Source organism: Aphelocoma coerulescens, chromosome 12 (genome assembly GCF_041296385.1).
Source record: "Aphelocoma coerulescens isolate FSJ_1873_10779 chromosome 12, UR_Acoe_1.0, whole genome shotgun sequence".
NCBI classification, from domain to species: Eukaryota; Metazoa; Chordata; class Aves; order Passeriformes; family Corvidae; genus Aphelocoma; species Aphelocoma coerulescens.
In genome coordinates, this window is record NC_091026.1 from 17,597,563 (window position 1) to 17,610,626 (window position 13,064).

At 40.6% G+C, this 13,064-nt stretch overlaps 1 protein-coding gene across 14 annotated transcripts in view; it reads right to left on the reverse strand.

The window, feature by feature from the left end:
- FOXP1 (forkhead box P1) overlaps positions 1–13,064 on the reverse strand; it is a 398,607-nt gene that overhangs the window by 217,468 nt on the left and 168,075 nt on the right. For 12 of the 14 annotated variants that reach the window (XM_069027474.1, XM_069027475.1, XM_069027476.1 and 9 more), the window contains one exon: positions 3,616–3,681. The gene's annotated coding sequence lies outside the window, so the exon portion shown is untranslated. Of the gene's footprint in view, positions 1–3,615; positions 3,682–9,042; positions 9,125–10,738; positions 10,808–13,064 lie in introns of those variants that run through there. The other 2 variants (XM_069027472.1, XM_069027482.1) reach the window with 2 other exon arrangements.

The following is a 13,064-nucleotide window of genomic DNA, read 5'->3' on the forward strand; positions in this document are numbered from 1 at the left end:
GTCAAGGTGCCAAATTCACTAAGAAAAATATCATCCTACCAACTTCCCACTGCCTGATGTGCAAACACTCCTGCGACCCAAGCCAGTACAAAAAAACAGGACTAAGGACATCACCAACACATCTTCTGGAAGTCACCAGCAAGGAAGAGTGCTGGGGAGAAACTGCACATGCTGCTGAGCCTTTCATAAGCAGAAATGTGTCTGAAAAAGTTTGTTTCAGGGTTTTGACTTTTGCCTGCAATGGCCAGCAAAGACGTGGGACGGTGACTTGATAACCCGGTTTGAGAAGCATTTCTCTTCCTGATGGAACAAAGTTGGAAAAGAGTAATTTTTTTTTTTTTTGGTCCACTTTGTTTTTCATATAGACCAACTACACAGTCCATTTTTTGTACTGGGTTTAGGAGAAAAAGTCCTTCTAACCTTTCTCCTGGCTTGAAGGGAAGGGAGGAGAAAATACACCTATATAAGAAAGTTAAAGCTCAAACCCACAGATTTATCTGTTGATCATCTCATTCAGCTCTGAGTTACAGCAGGCAGCTTCTGGTTTATTATCAATATTTAATCAGCATTTAACTCTGACAAGCATTAAGATTTGAAATTTTAAACTAAGTGCAACTTTGCTAAATCCTTTGTGTTGATTTTTTTTGCCATTAAAGGTTTTCTAAAGGATTCTATCTTTGCTATCTTAAAAGTCTAAATGTGCCTTTTGTTATCAATAATGTACAATTTTAGTAGCATGTTTTGTAGTTTTTAATTTTTCAGCATGCAAGCTATCCCTGATTTACAATGCTCACTGAATGCTGTTTGATTATTGAAAATGCTTTTACTACATTTAAACAAATGACTGCTCCTGGAAAACTAACTAATTATTGTCCGTAATTCTGTAGAAATACATTTCCCCTCCCTTCTCCCCAAATCAAACATTTCAAACTCTTACTTTGAGGAAAACCTGGCATATAATTAGGCATTATGCCTAACAGTGCTAAATAAAGGAGAATGTAAACATCTTAATTCTGGAGGTTTAACCATCAAAGCCCCTTGTTGTATCTGTTCTGTTACTTGTGTTTCTGTTCGGAGCTCCTTGGAGCTCACAGGAAAAAAAGAAAGCAAACAAAGCATGTAGAATAAAAATCTATTTTGCCAGCTCTGAGCTGCCTCCCACCCCGCATGCCCGAGGCCAGGCTCACACGCAGGGCTGGGACGCCTGGGGCCACGCGGCCGCTCCTCAAGGAGTAGAGTCCTGCTCTGCAACTGCTCTGAGCGGCTTAACCGCTAACTCAGGAGATGGGATTTCACCTGAAATTAAGCTATCAAGCAATTGAGCTCAAACTCAATCAACCAAACCCTTAACCTTCCCTGTTTCAGTGGCACTGCTCTAATTAGGACTCTATCACTATTTCCATTACTATCTCCTATTCTCATGGTTTATTATCTCAGCAGTTTCAATTCTCGCCCAGTTTAAATTTGACATCCAGTTTCTTGGACCACATATCATTCATTATGGCTTTATTTTATGAAATATGTTGCAAGATTACAGACCGATCCTGCAATAAATAGGTTTTCGTTGAAAACTGCACCCCTCACTGTGGTACAAGCAGGACAGAGCCAAACCTTCTCTGAGAAACAAGTCCCGACGTTAAAGGACACTTTGAACAGCTTGTTTTCTATTAAGTTTTAAATTTTGTTGAGCAGTTTGAAAACATATCCTTGAGCACAGATCCACCTGCACACACCACAGCTGCCCCATGGCTCTCCAGTCCTTACTGTCTTCCCCTTGAGCCTAGATCAGCTTCTAGGAAGCACAGTTTGGCTGAACTCTGCTTACCAGCTCTACTCAGGGGGGAGAATCAATAACCTATGATGCACAGGAGGTCAGACTGAAAAATCTAATGGTCTTTTCCAGTGACATATTCTGTGAATCACCCAAACTGCTTTCTGCTGAAGGATGAGTGACAGAGGGGATGTGTGCCTGAGTGGTGCACTGATGGTAGTAGTACAAAACAGATCTGCTTTTGGAGACATGGCCTACAAGCTTCAGGTGAGTCTAAAAGCAGTGTTCTGCATTTAACACCACCAAAATTCCTTGTTTCCCTGGGTCACATAGGACACAGCCACACATGAACTAAGAACAAGAGTCCCATTAATGCTGAGGCCCTCTGATGTACCTGGGATTTCAAAGTCTTCCCTTCTTCACAAAAACTCAAAGGAGGAACAACACTGCAGAGCAAGGAACCACTATCTCCTTAGACTGCAGGATCTGCTTCTTCTCCAATAGCTGAAATACATCTAATACTTCATGGGCTCCACCATAAATGAAAAACAAACCAGTAAGATTCAAGTCTCGGAGAGAGGCATATATCATATAGCTGACATACACCACTGGCATGGCCAAGGATTGCAATATTCACTTGAACTTTATGAATTTCATCCTAACTAAATAGATATTTTTGGCAACAAAGAACTGAAAAAGAAAAAAATCCCACTTCGTCCTCAGATCTATTTTAATTTAAAACAGAAGAGAACAGGGACATTTTTTCCCCCTTCAAGTACATTTTAATAAAATTAAAAATAAAAATAGCTCTAATTCACTCCAATGCATTTAGTCATTCTGTAAAATTCTAAGTTTAAAATGAAATCACCATTTTATATTCAAACAAGGTCAAGAGAACAGCACTAACGAGCACTGACATCACAGCGAACAGCAGCCACTGCTCAGCGCTTACATCAGTGTTGCTTGTTGCTATGGTGCTTAACCGACTATTAATTTCTGAAAGAAGGTGATTATAAAGCAGCCATATGAACCTCAGTCAGATGACACCCTTCAGTACCAAACACTGATCTGCGTTACTCTTCTCTTCTGCAAGTTAATTTTGTGAATCACCACTTTTGTGATGTTAATATTCCTTCCCAACTTGAAACTTTGGACCAGAAGAGAGGCAAGGAGTTAATTTAGAAGCAAGGGACTTTCACGCTGCTTTAAATAAAAATCATTTTGCAGAGAGTGATATTTCTTTCCTTTTTGCTGTGCTCCAAAAGACTAAAAAGCATGTGTTTTAACTTTTGCAGTGATAATAAGCAATCAAATTAACAGCTAAATTTTGCTCTCCTGCTCTGCTCGACGTGCTGCTGTAAATCCAGGAGTGTCTCAGCCGAGGATGAAGCAGCACTGAAGCTGACTTGACCACTCCCCAGGGATTTGCCTCAGTAAGGGACCTTGCCATGGCCTGGGCTGCTGCTTCTCCCAGCCCAGCACCCACGGACCATGGAGCTGCCTCAAAGACCAGCTGGAGCAGGGTCTTCCCATTCCCACAGAGGCTTTGCCCAGTTACCAAACAGCCTTCTCAGAACATGGCTGAAAGCCAAAATGTGCATCTTTTTGGCCTTGCTCCTCAAATGCAACTGGACACCTAAGCCATTAGGTTCCCAGGCAAAATATGGGTTTTAAGGCACAGCATTTACTTGAAAAGCTCCAAGCCCAATGCTGCAAACTTTATCCATGTTGCCAGAAAAGCCTTTACTAGTACAGCTAAGGTACGGTCCTGGGGTTTGCAGGATCAGATCCTTTGTTCAGATGTACTTCAAAAATTGTGTGAAAAACAGTATATTTGTATTTACCTTCTTCAGTTGCTCCTGTAAAGCAATCTTCAGTTACAGCCACCCAAAAAGGTCACTCTTCTTACCCTGCAGAGAAAGGAGGTAACACACGTGACTCTGGGTCAGTGTCAGCAGCAGCACCCAAAGCATTTTCATTGGCACCACATTTAAAAGTACAAACATAAATAAAGCAACAAATGAATCTAATCATGTTTAATGGTGAATGACTTTCAGAGAGAGTTAATAAAAACAATCAAGTCACAGGACTGCTGCTTATTAGTACCAGCTAGTGTGAGGTTCTTCAGTTCAGCACAAACAACTTGGTCTTTGGGAGGAGAAAAAGAGAAGCAAAAAACCCCATGGAGATGAGACATCTTTGTTCTCTAACATAAACTTTCTTAATCTTGATGTCTATCAATCTATTTTCAGTTTGAATAATAAATGAGTTCAGTTCTTTGTTTCAGAAATCTGACTATTGTCTGCATGGGTTCTCCTTACTTAAGGCATTTTAAGACCATTTGTACTTGCTGCTATTTTATCTTCTGGATCCTTTCTTTTTTCTCATCCTTTTCCATAGAGACACAGTCCTAGATGAGATTTTAGAACTAGCTGCATCTTCCTAATTCAAGAAGTTGTTTACTGTCTTGGGATATCTTCTCATTAAGCATTACCAAGAGCACGCCAAGCATGCCAAGGTGGTGAGAGCAGTGGGTATTAAAAGGAGGAATAATTAAAGTGTATCTTTATAAAAAGTAGGAGGGAGAAAACAGCACGTGTAGGGTTTTTTTACCCTGTATATTACTGCATCTTGTGTACTCTCTCTTATGCAAAAGAGTATGTAATCTTTTAAGAAACATGACAATCTGCCACTTTCTGTTCATGTAATTGGGATCAACATATGGTACAAGAGAAAAGAAAAACATTTGTTTATTAATTTAGATCAAGTTACTAACTCAAACCACTAACAGCATTCAGAATTAATTCCACATCAATTGACCAAATACCTTAACAGAGTAAAATTATAACATAATTTCACTAAAATGTTGATCTTCTGCCGCAGGGGTACAGAGTAATATGTAATATAGACAGAAAGAAATATGCGATAATTTGGTGACACAGATGACTTCATACGAAACGGAAAGTCAGTGACATGTGGATGTGTAAGACAGAGCTACGTGAAACTCCATTTCATAAAATTCACACAGTGATGTGGAGTTTTGGGGGTGTTTGTGAAACTCACCAAATGGTAAGTTGTGCTATTTACATCACTAGGTGAAGCTTTTTACTGAAGCAGTAAAATACCAACCTCTGGGAAAAATCAGAATCTTCACTAAGTTCTTTCAAAAGAATAAGAACTCATTTGCCATTTATTTTGGAAGGAAAAATGTTTTCACAATGAGAATGTGGCATTACTTCTTTACCATTGAAACCTGATTATTGTTAGCTGGGAGAAAAAAAAGGTTACCTTGAGATGAAATGAATATTGGTTTTATCTGTTGATCACTGGCACTTTATTTCATTTTTATTTTTTATGTTTTCAGTGAGAAGCTCTTCACAGTTCTTGTAATGCAGCACCAGAACATCACGGGCCAAAATTTGTACGTTTGCTGTATAGGAAGCCCTCTGTGCCTTGCTGAGGTACACATATAAGACATTCCTGATTCTGCACTGTAAAGGACATAACACTACTCCATCATAATAGGTCAGGGCTCACCTTCCTGAGAGTATGTAAAACAATACATCTTTTATGTAAAATACATGACCTCTGACATGTGATGTGCTCTTAGATTAGCAACAATAAAGGCTTTTATCCTGCTTTGCTGCAGGGGTTATCTTGGGTTTGACACTTTAAACCTCTTTTCATATTTATCTGTTTTATAAATTTTCTGGGTATTTGGCAGTCAGATCCTTATTTTGGCAGTATTTTGGCAAGCAGACTTCATTTCTACCCTGAGTCTTCACGATAGCAAATGAACCATCTTAAAATGTACTTTTTAAGGAAGCTGCTGAAAATTACACGTTTGCATAAAATGTGCATTCAGTATCTCTTTGGGCAGTGCTGGAAAAGGCAGGTATCATTTTCTAAACACATTTGTCATGCGTGACCCAAACACACTCCAAGGAAACCTGGCCCAACAACCAGCTGCTGGGAGACCAATAGGATCTACAGAGGGCTGAGGAGGACTCAGCTCTCCTCACAAATTACTCCCTGATTGAAATCCAGACTGCTTTAATTTCTGGTTATCAAACGCCTACTATATGTTACCTGGCTTTCAAAAATATGGATAATCTACCATTAAAGTTAAAATGAGCAGCAGAAACAGCTGTTCCCACCTGTGAAAATTCCTCATTAATAGTCTAAAAGTTGAGTATCTCAAAATGTAGAAACACAAATACAGCCTTTCCTCCTGAAAATGTTTATACGGGTGAGCGAATTGATGTAGGCAACATACATTCCTTCCATCATGCTGTCTTTAAGATAAACACAAAGTACCATCAACACTGTAAGTGTGTGTGTGGAGCAAACAAAGAAAAAATCCCATCCTACCAAAGCAAGACATTTCGCTACACTCATATTTTCCCCCCAAGGAGATGATTAAAATAGAAAACCAAACCACAAACAAAAATCCACTTTGCAAGCAAGCAGCAGTGGTCCTCTGCCTCACGAGCAGAGAGAAGGTCTCCAAGTACCCTCAAAGCCACCTCCAAGGTTCAACTGATCCCGCACATGAGGAACAGTCCGTGCAAAACTCTGTGCCCTGCACAAATTTTACCTGATATTCCTGAAAATGTCAGGTTTGTTCACCACGTGCCTCAGTTTACCCACCAGTGAGATAGGTAATTGTAACATATATTGGATATAAAGATACTTTTTAAAACAGTGGTTTTGGTGGGATTTTGGAAAGACAACAATAATCTTAACAAGATCATGGCCTGAACCAGTGCCATAAGCTCTTCCAACAGAAAGCTCCAGTACTGTGCTGGATCAGCTCCTACCTATTTACCAGGTACCAAGGGACCAGCCAAAGATCAGAGGCTTTGCCATTACACCTGCTGTTGGGCTGGACCTTGTCACTTTTCTGATCCCACATTTATTTGATTTAGTGATCCCCTCCTTCGGGGCAGTGAGGTCATTCCAGGGAGGCTGCAGGATGGAGCCCCAACTCTAAGAGATCACAGCGAAGCCAAATTTAACCAATAATACAGAGAATACTCAGAAACAGAGACCAGCAGAATGAAAGTCTACTTAAAACTCTTAACATTTTTACTAATATCTAAATGAGAACAGCCTTGGGTATAGCCAAAAATAGATTAACAAGGACCTTGATCCCACACAAACTGGCTCTGAGTAATTTTACACAGGAAAGTAGAACACCAGTTGAGCTGCTCCTCTGCTCAGAATTATACATGTACATTTTTTTTGTCAGTGTCCCAGCCCTACAATTTATTATAGGAAACCTAAAGCAGGAAAGGAATCTCCCCTTCACTACCTAGAAAGCACACTTTTATTAAAAAAAAAAAGAAAAAAAAAGAAAAAAAAAAGATAAAACAGACACATGTGCCTGATAGCACAAGAAAAAAATTGGTTTTGAAATTAGATTTTGATTTTTCTTATATAAGACCAGCTGAAATGTATTTAATGTGTCTGATTAAAATATTTACTAAAAAGCTTCCTGAAAGTTTTAAAATACCAAAATCTGATCACCAAAATAAGCACTTCTGTGCAGTAATTTCTTCTAAATACAGTGAACTGTAACCACCTAATACAGCTGTTCTTTCCCCTCAAAACTCCCTGAGTCACATTCAACTGCACACAGGCTGAAATATGAAATATGTCCCACTATTCTCATAATCATTATTTTCTTGTCCTATGCAGGAAAAGACACAGTCTGTGATTTTATCAACTGTACATTTCTAAGAGAAAAAAATAAATGTTTTTTATTTGGTATTTCGCTAATTCTGAAAATACAGGATGCACACTGATTGTGGAGAACATCTGATACCAGGCAGACTCGTGGGCCAGTCCTGCACTCAGGTTACTTTCCTCACCCAGTGCACTCAGCTGGGTTACTTGCACTAACACACAAATCAAGTGTAGAACGGCTTTGAGGACGGTCAGTAGTAGTCTCTTCAGTTTTGTTGTACCTATTTTATTTTTAAAGAGCTATCTAGATACCTGAAAAAAAATATATTAGACTAAATACTTCAAATAATCTGAGAGAGAAATTTTTTTTTCTGACCACCATCAAGGTGGCCACCTTTTATTGTGCAGCATATATTAAATCTCAGGAGGCATGGCACAGGAGATTTTCTATACCAGGAGTCATTACCACCTCTCCAGAAAGTGAAATGCAGGTGAACAGTAAAACTGTGAGAGACTAAGTGCACTTCTTCCACTTCGCTTTGAAGAGGGGGAAGTGGATTTGGTACAGGCCAAAACACAGGGATCTCAACTCGCTACCTTGCTGCTTCTCAGTGGAAGGAGGGAGCAAATCATACTGTATTTTCATTTTCAGTCATTAGCAGGCTGTTCAGAATCTCTGGCTGGTGCTTATTATTTATTCCAAACAGAAATAAAATAAAATAAAAATAAATAGCAGCACGAGGACAAAGCTATGCACAGCACATTTGCTCTTTTAAAATAACATTACCTTTCAAGTCCACCGTAACCTTGGAAAAGAATAACTCGGTGTAAGCCAAATCTACAAAACTAATCACGATCCATTCCTCCCCCGCTTTTTAACAGCTCTTACAGGGAACACAAGGGTGCAGTTCGCAGGCAAGTTGGGAACAGCTCGCTTCCAACACGGGATCTGCACCGCGATCGCTCAGTCCTGCATCTCTGACTGATGGATTGCTTGTTTGCCTCTCATGTGTGACAGCGCTGGCCCTCACCGAATCCATCCCAGGTGAAGGGAACGCACTCCCAGGAGCCACCCAGCCTGTCAGGTGAGGAGAGGCCATCCCCGAGCCAGATCCCATCTCCCTCAGCCAGATCCCACCTCCCCGAGCCAGGGGCCACCATCTCCCGGAGCCAGAGCCAGCCATCAAACGCCGCCGCCTGGCTCGTATCGCCAGATCTTCCCCGTTTCTTAAAATAACTCCCCGCGCCTCAGTGCCAGCCTTAACCATTTTATGCCTGTGCTACAGCTCTCCTCCTGAAACTTGACCTCTCCCGGCGGCAGCAGCGCAGGGATGCCCGCTCCGAGCGGCGGCCGCGGGACCGCCGTGGCTGCGGGCACCGGGGCCGGTCCCGCAGCGCCGGCCCCGCCGCTGCCCGGCCGGGACCCACCCCGGGGCCTCGGGCAAGGCTGGCGCTTCCCCAGAACGCCACTTTCCACACACGCACACAGAGCAAGGGGACACATTTCCGCCCCTGTGCCGTGACCTGCTCGGGGGCACTTCCCAGCCACAGCCCCCCCCCGCCACCCCTGTCCCGTCCCTTACCTGGCAGGCGAGTGACACTCCTGGTCGTGGTCATGTGAAAATATTTTCGAGGTATCCTTTAACAGCTTTTAAATATTGAAGCCTAAAAACAATATTTGCTGTTTTACCTTTTGAAGCTTTAACAAAAGCTTTGTTTTAGCATTTACCTCGGTGTGCAATAAGAGTTAATAATCAAATCCGTCCCAACCCCCACAAATGTTAAACAAAAAGATAAAAGAAATGCAAATAGCTATTGTCATGGAAAGTTAAAGTACCTGTCTGTATTTTTAAGTGAAAACTATTATCTCTATCAATCAAAATTTAAGAATACAATAGCACTAATCACACGAGGTGCTTTGACTGAGGTACTTTTCCTCATAAAAAGTTGTTTTTTTTTTTAACTGGTGCATAAAAGTAATACACTTACAATTAGACACGGTATTTGTAATTTTGTTATTAAAAAACCTCAGCAGTCTTATTGTTAATAAATGCCTCTGAGTCTGTAGGCTGATTCGTACCCAAGAAGACCAAAGTCCCTACATATTTTAATAAGGTTGATGAAATTTTATTCAGATTCTCACACTTTCCAACATGTGGTGGAACAGCACACTCTTCTGTTTGAGAGGAGTTACTCAAACGAAGGAAATAGTTAATTGGGAACCAAAACTACTACTCCTGGCCTCGCCGCACATTTTCCACATTTCTCCAAGCGCTGTCTGTGCTTCAACCCTCAGCCTCCAAGATGTGTCCTTTGTCGTCTTTTCTTTAATTTCTGATGCCAATTCCCTCCCGTCGGACCCCGACGCTCTCCCAACCCAGCACACATTACGTATACACTGTGTACATTGTGCAGGCACACCACACGGATTCTCTCCAAAGTCATTTTTAAAACTAATTTGTCCAGACGGAATCAGAAACCGAGCTGCGCAGTTAATAAGCGCAGGAGCGAGCGACAGTAATTACGCCTGTACTAAAAGAAAGAGCCCGAGATTAAAATACCTATAAGTAAATAGTTAAGGCAGGATGCCATTATGCAAACTCCACTCTCGGGGAGGGATGTCTCCCACACTGAGGAGCAATAGGACTGTCATTTTTTCCCCCTGCAATATCAGGTTTCCTACTCCACAGCTCTGGTACTCTGCATCATGGCTAACATCTCTAGTGTGCTATTAATATCAATGAAGAGACGATTCAATTTCCACATAAGAAAAACCTCCCTATTACAGCGCAGACATTCGAGTGAGGACCCTTGCAAAGGAAACAATAAAGACCAGAGGGTTGCTTTTTTTTTTCCTCCCCCCCTCCTCCTCCTCCTTTTTTTTTTTTTTTTTTTTTTTTTTTTTTTGCTGCTTCTTTTGCAGTTCTGCGTTGCTCACTGTTTGAAAGCTTTTAGCTAACAATGGAAGCATTATCTTCAGGACAGTTACAAAACAGGATTTGTTAGTACAAAGAATAATAACACCGAACTCATCCCCCCCCCACCCCACCACTTCCCCGCCCCGCAAATACCTGCCTATTGCAATATGGCATTTAGTACTTGATTCAGAAGTATATTCCAGAAACACCTGTATTCTTGATCTAATTCCCTGCAACAAACTCCCTCAGCGGACTAGTTTTGCTCAAGGAGCTTTGGACAACTACAAATAAACAAATATTTTGTGCATTTATAAAATGGAACAGAAACAAAAGTATCTTATTCTACCGAGTGCAAACTTACCCATTAATGAGGAAGAAAAAGGCTTAGAGCTGTACAGTAATTCCCAACCAAGTGCAAAAAGTTGAGAGTTTGAAAACACTAAAGCACTTTTGACTATCCAGCCTTTCTGTGCTTCAACACTGGCTGCAGTGTAAGGAAGGACTGAAGGTATGTGGTCTAAACACAACAAAAGCCACTGCCTTACTCTAGATTAAATATGCAGGAAGAGGCCCCTTTGCATAAACACAAACACTCAGCAAATGAGTAACTGGCTCAAATCAGACGCCTGCTGTGCATTCTACCTGTCCTGATCTCTGACAAGCTACACAGCTTGTTTAAGGGGATAGGAGCTGCAAAATCAAATCATAGCGCTAAATGCTCTGCTCCTCTGATAGTAAATAACAACAGCACCAACAACTCCACGCCAAACACTCATTTCTAATCTAAGCATTGCTCTGGCACAGAGCTGACTCGTGTGCTGTGCCCACTTTGGCTCAGCCACCCATCTCACCAGAGCAGAAGAAACACAACCAAACACCACCTGTAAAATTAATTTTCACTAACTGTACTGAAATCCAGTACATTCCCAGCCCGGCCTTTTCTTCACAAGGATTTAAAATTAATACAGACTTTTGGTTGAGTTGACAGACTAAACCTGCATTTGCTTTTACTGTCCCTGTTTTGTTTACTATATAAAAGACATTCCAGACATAGACCTATTTTGGCTGTCATGAATCACTACAAAATACACACCTATTTACTGGTTTACTTGGGGAAAAGGAAGAAATTTCTGAAGTGTTCCTTAAAAACATTATTTTCAAAATATTGCTCTCATAAAATGACGCCGCCGAACTATATTTACTTCAAAAAACAACTAAATTAGAGACTGTGATAACCACCAAACACATCTAAACATTTATTATTATAATTGAATATACATAATTATATACTGTGATTTACTCTTCCTTCTAGAGAAATACATTATTTTTCAGTCTCATTTATCCTTCCAGTCCAGAAATAGAACGAAGCAGCATGATTTTAAAGCAATTGGAATTCACCAGTGTCCCTTCCTAACTTAAGGAGTCAAATCACATTGACCTTTTATTGTAAGTCCTAGCTACATGTTGGTTTTGGTAATTTAATTATTTTTTAATAACTTGCAGTATTAAATGATTGCCATTGAAACACAAATAAGATTATACTCCTCTGCCTTACTCTCTGGTGCTCCAGACTACAGCGTAACACGGATGACACGACTGCGTCCGGCCCCGAAATTTCATTCTGAAAGAGCACTTACACACAGGCAGACACAGGAAAATTCAGCCTTTAAGAGATGCAACACACGTTTACTGGATTCTCAAGCATGTGTCATAGATTATTTCAAAGGATACTGGATATAACTCACAGTTTTAATGGGGATTGAGCGTGTTCAGTTCCACTGAGCACTTGTACGGTATGGAGGGAGTTTTTACTTTTCCTTGGATAAACTCACCAGGTTAAAGCACAAAAACACTGGTAACGTGAGCTAGTCAAGCCTAACAGGATAAAAATCCTCCAAGAAAGAATCCTGTGAGAAATTTTAGAGCCTCTGTGTTGTTCACCATTTTTGCATTGAAATGACCTTCCAAATAAGGTGTCAGATAATACCGTTCACATAGATGATACCGATCTAACCTTGATGCAAATAAACCATAGAACAAAATTTAATCAGTGTATCACTGTGTAAAAGCCTTTGTCCATCCCAATGGAGCTTCTAATGACTGTTTTGGCAGTTCTGGCTGGTAGTTATGCCTCCCTGCTCATATATATCTCATACTGGTTGAGCAAGCTAATGGAACTGCTGTTAGTGGAATCCAATATTAATACCCTGCATCATGCAAAACTGGATGCAACTGAATATATTACACAATTACAGGTAGTATCTAATTCCATAGGTATTAGATACCGGTCTCTAAATTAATATTTTAATAGAGAAAGGGATATAAATACTACATTTCAGGTAAGATATCTATGAACTCTGGATGTGCTGGTCTTCCTGCTGTAAGCCTGCTCTACACTTACACAGCACAGACACAGGACCCTGACAAAAACTGGCAGGCAAGCTTTAGATGCTGAGTGACACATACTGATGCACAGAGTCAAAGATGTCATCTTCATACAAGCTCCACTAGTTATGAGCTTGAGAGAAAAATGAAACAACAAAAAAATCCAAAATAAACCAAAAAAAAAAAAAAAAAGTAGGGGGGGAGAGTGGAGCAAGACCTCCAGAAAATAAACAGGGTGTACAGTTTCAAAGGCTACAGACACAGACATTTCATTGTTCAAGCCAATTATCAGTGGAAAATAA